This window comes from Tenrec ecaudatus, chromosome 9 (genome assembly GCF_050624435.1).
Source record: "Tenrec ecaudatus isolate mTenEca1 chromosome 9, mTenEca1.hap1, whole genome shotgun sequence".
In the NCBI taxonomy this organism is placed as follows: Eukaryota; Metazoa; Chordata; class Mammalia; order Afrosoricida; family Tenrecidae; genus Tenrec; species Tenrec ecaudatus.
Window position 1 is genome coordinate 75113352 of NC_134538.1, and position 12149 is coordinate 75125500.

General features: G+C 36.7%; 1 protein-coding gene across 2 annotated transcripts in view; it reads left to right on the plus strand.

The window, feature by feature from the left end:
- Positions 1–12149, plus strand: part of KBTBD2 (kelch repeat and BTB domain containing 2) — a 28336-nt gene that overhangs the window by 1687 nt on the left and 14500 nt on the right. The window lies entirely within an intron of this gene.

The following is a 12149-nucleotide window of genomic DNA, read 5'->3' on the forward strand; positions in this document are numbered from 1 at the left end:
AGTCGTTCACTTAGTTGAACTCCACTCCCTCGCTCTGCCCTCCCCAGGGCTTGAGAAGCCGTGGCGTGGAAGAGCCTCCCACAGTGGCTGTCGGGCGTTATTCGGCGTTAACGTTCTCTCCCCGCTCCGTCCGGGCTTAGCTAGCGAAGCGCTCGCTTTAGAGCTACCACGACCCAAGGGCGCAAAATAGCCACTCAACAGGCCACATCGAGATCGCTGTCGAGATGTGTAAAATCATGTCGCCGCCACGACGGCTTGCTCCAGGTGAAAATAGAAAAGCAAGCCCATGTATTCAAAAATTAACTTGCAAGGAAACTGGTTGTGTGGAATCCCTGTCTTCTCCATCAGTTAAGCCCTGTAAAGACCGGAGGGGACAGGCTGGCCGAGTGTTTTTACTTGAATCTGTTCGCCTGGCGCACCGAGCTGTCAGGCATTGGAAAACAAAACCCTATGGAGCCGTGTGGGCTGACCAAAATAATCTTTTCTTCCATCGAGGGAACTAATAAGGATCGGGCTGTTCCACCCTCCTCCTGCTTCTGGGGTTTTTGGCTGATCCCCAGGAGTAAGGATGCAAATCTCTTGCTGGTGTGAATGGTTTATTTCAGTTAACCTTTGGTAAGGACTTTCCCCCTGACCTAATGGCAATTGGAAAAGCCAAACTCAGTTGTTTTCCTATCTGGGTGATGTGGAATTTTTTTTTGTTATTTCTGCCTGGCTGCTAACTAATGTCATGTTTATTTTTTCACTTTGATCTTTTGTTTGTCCGGTGTTTATTTGGAGCCTTTTGAGACTGGGCCCTGAGGTCCTCAAGGGTGATTGTCAGTAACTGAAGACTCTTTACCTCCCCTGCTCTCTAGTCCACATGTTTCCAAACAATGATGTTTTCTTAAAACAGGGTTTGGGAGGAAGAGTTTAGGAGTACTGTAACTTCTCTTTTTGCTCCTGTAAGAAGCATTACCATAAAATAGGTTAACTTCCCAGGGCCTGCAAAGGGGTGGGAGAGAGTAAAGGTACTCATTAAATTCTTTTCCTCCATAGTTTGCCTTCCTCTTGGTTAGGAAAGTGTCATACGCTCCAAACAGTACATGATAAGTCCTAGGAAGTTAAAAGCTTCATATCTTAAAAACACAACTTTTGTTTCTTCCAAACATTTTAGGAATATATCTGGATAACATCCCCCTCCCATTGCCCACATTCCTAAGACAAGAAAAAGGATAGTCTTGCTGTCATGAAATACATGAATGTGAGTTCCAAAAGCCCTCATCTTTTTTAGTTTGGTGGTGTTTGGATAGCTCAGAACCTTATAATTGACAGGTTATCAAGTAATTTAACTATAAACCTGGTTCTCTTGCCAGGAATTTGTAGTAAAGCTTTTTCTGTATGTGCAGAAGGTATTATTGTAGGATATATAATGAAAATAGTAATGATTTAATAAAGGTTTTTAAATGTTAAAATTTATTTTTCTTTTGGGATTATACATCAGAGTATTTTTAAAATTTTATTTTTCTTTGTTGAGAATGTACATCACAAAACACCAATAGTTTCTGTCTATATTTTAGTAACATCGATTATATCCTTCCATTTGTGACCCATTCTCACTTTGCTTTTCTGACTTGTTTTTCCTTCATTAACATAAATTCACTGCTCCCTGAGTTCCTATCCAATCTTTCAGTTTAATTTAGTATAGATAATTCTTTAAAAGTGTATAATGCACGGTGTTGACATTAGGATACCTTGGAGTATTTTTGATTTCAGGTTTAAAGATTATCTCAGAACAATAGTTTAAGAGGTTCATCAAGCCTTTGTGGTTTTGGAAAGCCTGGATTTCAGGAGAATTGGAATTTTGGTCTTTGGTAGTCCCCCACTTTTGATCAGGATTCTGCTATAGAATCTTTTCCCATAATGTTTACTAACGGTAGCTGGTTTTCTGTTCTGGCAAATGAGGCAGTTGTTTATGGAATTAGTTAGTCATACATTTCATATACTCTTCCCATTGCTCACTCTATGAATAGAGACCAAGGTTTGTACCTTGGGTGGCCTTTTGCAAGATATTAAGGCACTAAGCAGCCAACCAAGAGGTAGAATAAAAGTACTGAATACATTATTTGGCCAATTAACTGGGATGTCCCGGAAACCATGACCCTAAACCTCCAAAAAACAATTCCCATGAGATGTTTAACTATACAGAAGCTGTCTCCATAGTTACTGTTTTATTGTAAACATAGCTATCACAAGTTTTTCCAATTCAACTTTTTATAGTTGTGCAACTTATTGACAGTAATTACAGTAATGGCCTGTGCAAGCCTGTCTGTAGTGTGACTTCTCCATCATTTACCACCTTTCGCCCCCACACACCCCAAGCATCTGATAACCACTAATAAACTGCTCTTTTTACATTTGCCTTTTCTTGTCTCTGTTTTTCTTGAAGTGAGGTCAGATAATGTGTCCTTTAATGATTGACTTCTTTTGCTTAGCACTATGTCTACCAGCCCCATCTACACTGTAGTGTAGCAAGACTATTTCTCTTACTGGCTGAGAAGTAATTGTACTACATTTTGTTTATCCATTCATCTGTTGGGTCATTTAGGTTGCTTCTGCTTTTTGGCTATTATGAATACTGCTGTGATGACACAGGTAAGCCTCTTTGAGTCTGCTTTGAAGTCTCAAGTATATGAAGGGGTACCCCCCCTAAAAAAACAGAATTGAGCCAGGCGGAGCAAATCTTCTGTACCCATTTTTCCCATTAGGCTAGCATCCAGCAACTTGCTCTGCGTTAGTGCACCCAGTGGTGTAGCCTGGGAAGGTTCTCTCTGGTCACAGTGAATTTTTTTGTAAAAGCAGTTTTGCTTACGAGAACAGTATGCGGCTGTGAAATTTTGTTTTCTACTCAGGGAAAAATGCAGCACTGTTGTGATATTATACGGCTTACAAGGATAGCGCTATTGGAAAAACTTAAGTGTATGAGTGGTTTTCTCATTTCAAAAAAGGTGAGCTGTCGATTAATGACAAACCTTGTTCTGGATGTCCATCAACTTCTGAATGGGCGAAAATGTTGATTCTTAGTGCATTTGAAGTTCATTCCATAAGGTCAGACTGTTAATCAAGCTTTCTATTTAGAGGTTCTGAAAATATAGCATACAGTGTGCGACAACAAAGGCCTGGTTTGTAGTAGCTGGGGGACTGGTTTTGCCACCACAACAATGCACCTGCTCACGCAGCCATCTCAGTGTGCCAGTTTTGGGCAAAAATCAGCATGCCTCTCTTTGCCCCGTGCACCTGACTCACTTGAGCTTGTTCAGTGGGACTTCTTTTTAGTTTCCGCAAATGAAGAGGGCCATGAAAGGACAGCAATTTGATGGTGTAGCAGAGGTGAAGAATAAAATGGAGAGTGCTGTCAGCCATCCAAATAGATGAGTTTGAAAAATGTTTCCAAGAATGGAATCACAGGTTTGACCAATGTATTAAGTGTAATGGAGCGTACTCTCAAGGTGATAAAGGTTGTTTTATAAAACAATTTAAATACATAGTTTTAGGAGGGGGGGTGGAATTTCTGGGTCATGGTAATTCTTAGTTTTTTTGTGGAACCATCTCCCTTTTCTACAGTAGCTGTACCATTTTACATTCTCAACAGCAATGGATACTCAAGTCCTGTCAATTCAATTCTGACTTACAGCGGCTATATAGAGTTTCTGAGACAAATATTTACAGGAGCAGATAGCTTAATTTTTCTCCCAAGGAGTGGCTGATGGCTTTGAACCACTGACATAATGGTTAGCAGTACCAAAGCTTTACTGACAGTGCCACCGGAACTCCTGAGCAATGAATAAGATTCCTATCTCCCCATATCCTGTCTCAGCAACATTTGTTTTTAATCTTGCTCTAAAACCCCTCTGTAATCTAGATGATTACAACTCATAGTAACCCTGTAAAGAGTTTCCAAAGCTAAATATTTAAGGGAGCAAACAACTTCATTGTTCTCTCATAGAACAGCTGGTGGATTTGAATAGCCAGCCTTAAGATTAATAGCCCAATGCATAACCCACAGGGCCACCCCCCATTCTAGTGGGAGTGAATCGATATCTCACTGAGGTTTTTATTTGCATGTTTGATGGACAAACCTTTTCACATGGTTGATGGCTATTTGAATGCCTTCCTTGGAGAAATGTCTAGTCAAGTTTTTTTGTCTATTTTGTGATTGAGTTAAGTTTTTGCTTTGAAGTTTTACATATATTTTGCTCATTAGATTCTTGATGATATGAACTAGAGCACTTTAAAACGTTTCATGAAAAAATTCCATTATATTTCAGTTCCATTTTTCAACAAACTTTGTGAAGCCTCTTCGTGTAGTTTCCAAAGATATGCTCCTAGTCTTTTAAGTTTTTTGGTAACCTCTTTTGAGGAACAAAGTTTTTATTTTTATGAAGTCTCTCACTGATTGTTTTTGTCTTTGCTGTTTGTGCGTTTGTTGTAATATTAGACAATCCATTGTTGAAAGCAAGGAATTGCCTCTGCTTTTTCTTCTAAGAGTTTTATGGTTTTAGTTTGCACACTGTAGTTCTTAATCCATTTGTTTTTGTGTCTGGCGTGAGGCAATCATTTGTTTCATTTTTCTGTATGTGGAAATCCAGTTTACCCAGCAATATTTATTAAAGTGATTGTTTTTCTCATTGAACACCATTGTCAAATACCTGTTGACCATGTGGGGTTTATTCCTGGACTCTAAATTATATTCCATTGTCTTTTGTGTCCTTTGTTATAGACACATGTTTCTATGACTGTAGTTGTATAGCACATTTTAAAATCAGGTTATGAGAGTCTTCCTACTTTATTCTTTTCTAACGATTTATGGTCTCTTATGAAATTGAGAATACGTCTCTGATGAAGGCTGTTGGAATTTTCATTTGGATTGCATCGTATCTATAGATCTCTTTGAGTAGCTTTGACATCTTAACACTTGAATTTTCTAATCCATGAACATGGAATACCTCCTCAATGAACTAAGTCTTTTTTGTAGTCTAAGTCTTCTTTTTTAATCTTTTTTAGCAATTTTTTTGCCCCCCAAAAGAAAATGCATTCGTATTGGTATGCCTTCTTTTTCCTCCTGGAGTCTGAAAGAAAAGGTTTTATTGGCATATGCTTCCTATCACCCAGCTTAATCATTCATATTAAAAGTGCAGTCATCACCATAATTAATTTCAAAACATTTTCTTTTCATACTCGTTAGCTCTCCATTTTCCCCCAATCTCTCCTGCCGTGACCCTAGGTAATTATTAATCCAGTTAACTGTTTCTATAGATTTACCTATTCAGAAAAACCATACAAAACGTAAACAGGAAACAACACTACCAAAGCAATAACAATGACTAGACAAAGCAGTGTTTATAGTCTTCCTTCATGCCTGTGGTTCAATTGATCATTCCTAGGTATTTTATTCTCGTAGATGCTATTGTAAGTGGAATGATTTCCTTAATTTCTATTTAGATTTCTTCTTCTTGGTCTTTAGAAACCCAAATAATTTTGTTTGTGGTTAATAGACTCTTTGTGAAGCCTTTTCATGGAATTTCCAAAGATAGCTTACATTTATTTTCTCTACCAAACTCCCATACTATCAAGGCTTGACATACAGTAACCTCCGTAGGTAGGTGTTGGCAATCTATTAAGTATTCATCTTTTACCTTTAGTTTTAATCATTGCTAAATATCTATTCCCATAATAACTTTGTGAGTATGTGTGGCTATATGGGACATATTTTCTATTGTGATTTAAAAGATAATTGATTTGGTAGAAAATGAAGTTCTGAGTAAATAACGTTTTACCTTACCCCATCTTTCTCCAGTTTTCTTAATAAGTTACTTGGCAAAGCTGAAAAAAAAAAAGAAAACTGTACTGACGTATAATACCCCCTCCCCCTGGAGGATGAACAAGAATAACGTGGGAGAAGGGAGGCAGTGGGTAGTGTAAGATATGAACATAATACTAATTTATAATTTATCAGGGGCCCATAGGGTGGGTGTGAGGGAAGAGGGAGGGAAACAAAGAGCTGATACCAAGGGCTCAAATGGAAAGAAATTATTTTGAAAATGATGATGGCAGCATTTATACAAGTATGCTTGATACAAGTGAGGTATGGATTATTATAAAGCTGTAAGAGCCCCCAATAAAATGGTTTAGTAAAATTAAAAAAAAGTGATATCTGATATGTGATCACAGATGGCATGTCCTTTATGTAATTCTTTAGTTTTTTTAAATAATTTATTCATCAAATGTGTACAGAATCTTATATTTGATATGAATTTACTTAGGGTAATGAGAATTAATAACCCTGATAGAGCCATGCAGTCTTCGATGTGACAGGAAGAAGAAATTTAGACCTAAACTCAGAATTAACCAGAGATGAAGAACTTAGCCTAAACTTTATCTAACTAGTAATTAATCGTGCTTTCAAAAGACACCTATGTGCTTGTTTTCTAATGGATATTTGTCACAATTCTGGAAAATTGTATTTGTGTAGTACAGTGGTTGAACAAAAATCTCAGGACCAAATAGTGTTTTTCCAAACGTTCTCAACTGTTGTGGATTTTCAATAACTTGAAAATAAACTCTTCCCGGCACCAGTATTTTGTCCTCACTAAGGAGAAGCTTATCCCTTTTTTGAAACGAAGAAAGGCTTGTTTTATGACTTGGATCTTCCAGGTTTTTATTTCGTTTTTGTGCATTGACATCAGCCTTTTCAAGATAGATTTCCATTGAGATATTTTGTTTTCATGATTTATACAACCCAAGTAGTTTAAAAACTTTGAATGACCTACTCTATGTGAAATCCCATTCATGTAGTGTGAAAAGTATATTGGAATCCCTCGATCTGCTGTAGGTGTGTGGGTTTAGTAGTTGAGCGCAGTAAGAAAAACAATCACAAAAGTGCATGTTGAGCTCTTTCAGAACTTCATTTAATCTTTAAGCAATTGAAAAGATGTGTATTTTTTATTCCTCTATTTTACAAATGAAGAAATTGAGGCATAGAGAGTACATAAAAAGGGTCAGATTACCAATGTGTTGTAGAACTAGGCTTTCAACCTAACCGCACAATTCTTGCTCTTAACTTTTTGGCAGCACACAGCATCCAGAGTCATTGGATTCTTTTCAACAATTTTCATTCTATTTTGACTTTTTTTTTTTTTTTGGCATAAGGAGATATCAAACTCGCTACTATGGTGTCTATTTGGACCCATAGTGACCCTATAAGACAGGTAGAACTGCTTTTCTGTGTGAAACTGTAACTTTTAATTTTTTTAACCATTTTATTGGGGGCTCGTACAACTCTTATCACCATCCATCCATCCATCCATCCATTCATCCATTGTGTCAGGCACATTTGTACATATGTTGCCATCATCATTTTCAGAGAAACTAACTCTTTATGGGAGTAGGAAGTTCTGTGGAGCAGCTGGTGGTTTTGAACTGCTGATCTTGTGTTTAGCACCCCAATGTGTAACCATGTGTAGCCAAGGCACCTCATTGCAAGGACAACACTTCTTCAGATTTTCAGGTCATACAGAGAATGACCTAACTCCTTGCCTTTTTATTACGGAGATCACTTTTATCAAGGTTTCATCCCCACCATATAGTGTTGATTCACATTATTCACTGCAGTTAGTCAATAGCTAACTTTGATTTCTGTGTGCTTCTCTTTAAAGATCGATACATACTTACTTCGCAAAAGGGCAAGTAAAACATTACTGTTCTTAGGGTCCCAGTTCATAAGTGCCTGGGTTTATTTCAAGCAAAGCATTTAAATATGTCTCTACAATTTGTGGATGACTTCAGACAAGTTCTCTCAGTAGTACACTTACCTGCTTGTCTTACTTAGGATGCCTTTCCAGAAAGAAAGAAAAATGTCACGGGGGAAAAAAAAATCAGTTTTAAAATAAAGGATAATATCCAAGTTTTAACACTCAAATGGATATTTTCCCATATCACTGAAGCTGTGCAACAAATTTACAGTACTGTTCTCATACATAAAACAATTTTTGGATGGATGCATTTAATGTAAGAGAAAACTTTCAAAATGAGCCAGTACAGGGAAGACCATCAACCTTGATGAATGAAGAAACTGGTAGAAAAAGACCATAGACTTACTACTCATGTGATAACTACTGAAGTTGGGGTCCCTCACATGGTTCACGAGTTTCCGTTTTAAGCAAACATGCTGGCGTCAGCAAGCTTTCCTTCTTGATGGGTGCCAAAAGTATTATGTGAAAGTCAGCTACCGCCAAGGGCTGGTCTTTCTTTTATTAAATTGTAACTTAGGCAGGGAAAGAGTTAATCTTTCCATCAATCTTTTAAGCAAAATTGAAGCTATTAAAGAGGTTATGGTTATGGAATGAATATACCAATATGGTCCAAAGAGCAAGATCCAGTCGAGGAGTGGCTACTGAGAGGATGGAGTAGCTGGGCCAGTTAAATTGGAAGCAGTTAGGTAGGCATCAGCTCAGAAGGTTATGGTAACCTTTTAAATATATCTAAGAGGCAATAATCATGATAGATTTTCTTGAAGGATATAGGGTGGTTTACAGGGGCTTATTGAAGATGTTAAAATCAAGAACAGCATTGGTGAGGAAAAGGCCAGGAAAACCAAGCAGTCATTTTTTGAAGGGTAAAGGGGCTATCTCCTATGAGAAGTTTGTTGTATGAACCATGCACCCACCCACCCTACAGTCCTGACGTTGCCTCTTCACACTTACTATGGTCCCCAAATTCAAACAACATTTGAAAGGAGTTTGCTTAAACTGCCCTTTTTTTGTGTAAATCAGAGTATAATTCTTTGTGGGAAAGATTGGAGAGATGGAAACACCATCTTCAGACATGGATATATTGAGAAACAATAAATAGCTTCACACGATCGTTGTTTAATAAAGGTTTTTAATTATTTTATAGCAGTACTTTTTTGACTTACACTCTGTAGTAAAATTGTTTGTTTTTTTTTTTACTTAGACTCTCATTTTTTAAGGAGCCCTGGTGGCTTAGATTAAGCTCTGGTGGCTAGATCCAGTCATCCTTTAGTTTGAGCCCACTAGCTGTGCTGCAGAAGAAAGATTTGGCAGTCTGCTATTAGAAAGAATAAAAAGCCTTAGAAGTCCTGTGTCCTATAGCAGTGGTTCTCAACCTTCCTAATGCCGCGACCCTTTAATACAGTTCCTCATGTTGTGGTGACCCCAACCATAACATTTTCGTTACTACTTAATCACTGTAATTTTGCCACCGTGACAGGGTCGTTTGACCCCCAAAGGAGTCTCGGCCCACAGGTTGAGAACTGCTGTCCTATAAGGTCCATGTATCGAACTCAGTGGCAATAGGTTTTTGGGTTCCATTGATTTGTTAACATTGAGCCTTAGGTTCAGCAACATGACTGATGCCCAAATGAAGCTCTCTAATGTATTTTCTCTGTAAAGCATACACCTTACACTATACTTGGGGACCATTGTGACTAATGAAATCAACAAAAATGCAACAAGAAAAATGTGGCATGGAATGGACCCTTAATGCAGTTCTCAACCTGTGGGTTGAGACCCTAAAACCATTGGAACACACTTATTTCCGATGGTCCTAGGAACTGAGACACCGCTCCTTTATCCATCTCCAGGTAGGTCCTCTCACATGCAGATACGCCCACATACGAGTACACAGCGCAAAGACTGTTACCCATGCTACAGCAGGCCTCAAGACAAAATTTAATTTATTTGTCATTAGAAATCAATATTTCACAATATATAATTGCATAACGTGATTCATCACTATAGTTATGTTCAATTTGTAACAATGAAAATATAACTTACATATAAGATCTTTGTATTAGGATTCATAACTGTAGCAAAATTACAGTTATGAAGTAGCAGTGAAAATAATTTTATGGTTGGGGATCATCACAACATGAGGAGCTGTATTAAAAGGTCACGGCATTAGGAAGGTTGAGAACCACTGCCTTAGTGCATGAGACCAAAACAAGAGGTCTTTTGGTCAAGTTCAACTGGGACCATTCTTGTAGATGACTCAATTTTTTCTTGCTCATCTAGGCCTGCCTGCAAATGACCACAAAAAGCACTTAAAATATGATGATGATGGGGTTACAAAAGACTTTTTGTCAGTAGGAAAATGTATAAATATGGAATTCCTGAATAATCAGGATCATTTGAGCTTTCTGTATAGATCATATTCACAACCCGCCTCACCATCCAGTTAATTGCTGGTGATAACCAACTTTACATTCAGAAGGTACTGAAGTCATTATTTCCTTGGTTCTCTAAATTTTGCCTGGTTAACACTAGACAAATTTGCTTCTCCTTTTAAATAAAGTGCATCTAGGCTGCCTCTTCACCTCCCCTCAAAAAAAGCATACAAAAGGAAACATTTCCATCAACATCTAGAATCTAAATGTTATATGGATTTTTTTTTAATTTAAAGAAGGAATTTTCCTGTGTTGTACCTTTTGCTAGTCAATCTTGATTCCTTTTTTTTCAAGTACATATAGTCAGAAAAATTATTATTTCCATTTAATTATGAGTATTAAATATTTGCTCTGCAGATTTACTTTCAGGGAAGTTTTGATTTTTGCAGCCTAAGAACTTAAACTCCTATCTATATGGTTACTATAGTTGACCAGCTTCAATTTCTAGAATACAAATACTTTATGAATTTCTTACTTTGTGTTGAAATTGAAAGACAAGGTTAAATCTACGAAGATTTATTTTAGATAGTTACATTAACCCTATAATGCCTGAATTTTTAATTTCAGGAAAATTTTTTGTTTACTTTCAGAGTTAGCAATATATTAATATATAAATTTAATTAAATGTTACAAAAACATCGCACTTGGCGTTATAGGGCTAAGAAGGAGGAAAGCCTGTTGAAATAATTTTCTATAAGAAGTGTGATACATTTTTTAAGTATTCTTTTTTTTTTCAATGAAATTTCAAATTAGTAAAATTATATATGTCTCTGAATTGTTTAATCCTGATTAGCATTTAATAACAGTATTTGCTTGAAACTTGTGTGTGGCAGATTCTAGCTCAACATATTTTTGGAGATTTGAGTATCCTAGAGAAAATATATTACATGTAAAATTTCTTATTATATTTTTTTCTCAATCATCTCTACTATTTTATACATATCCTACTTTTAACAGTTCAGATAATCTTTGCAGTATAGTATTTTATTTTAAATTTTGCTACTATTTGCTGTTATTTTTGCCATGCCATCAAGTAAACTAAGCAAGAACATGCTCAGCTTAGAAAAAAATCTTAAGGGATAAGAACACTTCATTTTTATTTTAAAGTCCATTGCTTTACTAGATTTTTAATTTCATTATATTTGTTTATGTGACCCCATTTAATTTTTATATGAATTGATATGTTTTTATTCTGGAATATGTTTTATTTCCCAGCTTTAGCATAAAGAATTTTTTTATTAATCCCATTGTTTTGTTGAGTTGTGGTTGAGACAATTTCAATTGCCCCTGGCGAGCCGACTTTAGAATAAAACAATCGTGGTCATTTGGCTGCAATCTTTCAGAAGCTGAAGCACCTCTGAGTTGGTTCAAACTGCCAATCCTTCAGTTAGTAGTTGAGCACGTTTGGAACGCCTTATACAAACAAGGGACTGCTTAATCTAAACTCGCAGTTTTCACTGTGGACCGTGTTCTGTGTACCACTTCCCTTTTGATCTCGAAGCCCTTGGGTACCATGAACTGTGGCATGGAACAGTGATTTCCCACTCAAGGCTCTTGGTCCTTGTGTCACAAGTGTCTGCATAAGCATTATATTATGCACATCTTCAGAATTTTCAATGTATCGTGATATTGTTGTATTTGATTAATAGAAAATGCAATCAATTAGAACCTATTGTTTTTTTCCCCATTGTGTATTTTTTTTTCAAATTATTTTTGGGAGGGATGTCTGTTTTAAAAACTTTAATAAAGGATATTCATGGATCTCTAAAGTACATGCAACTCAATCTTTAGAAAAGTTTCAGAAATCCACTTAACTAGAAGGATTTAGGGAAAGCAGTTGTATGATTAGGAAAGATGTTGAAATACTTCAGGTGAAAAGTGGACACACACATACATGTATGTTCAAAAGTGTTGCTGCAAAATATAG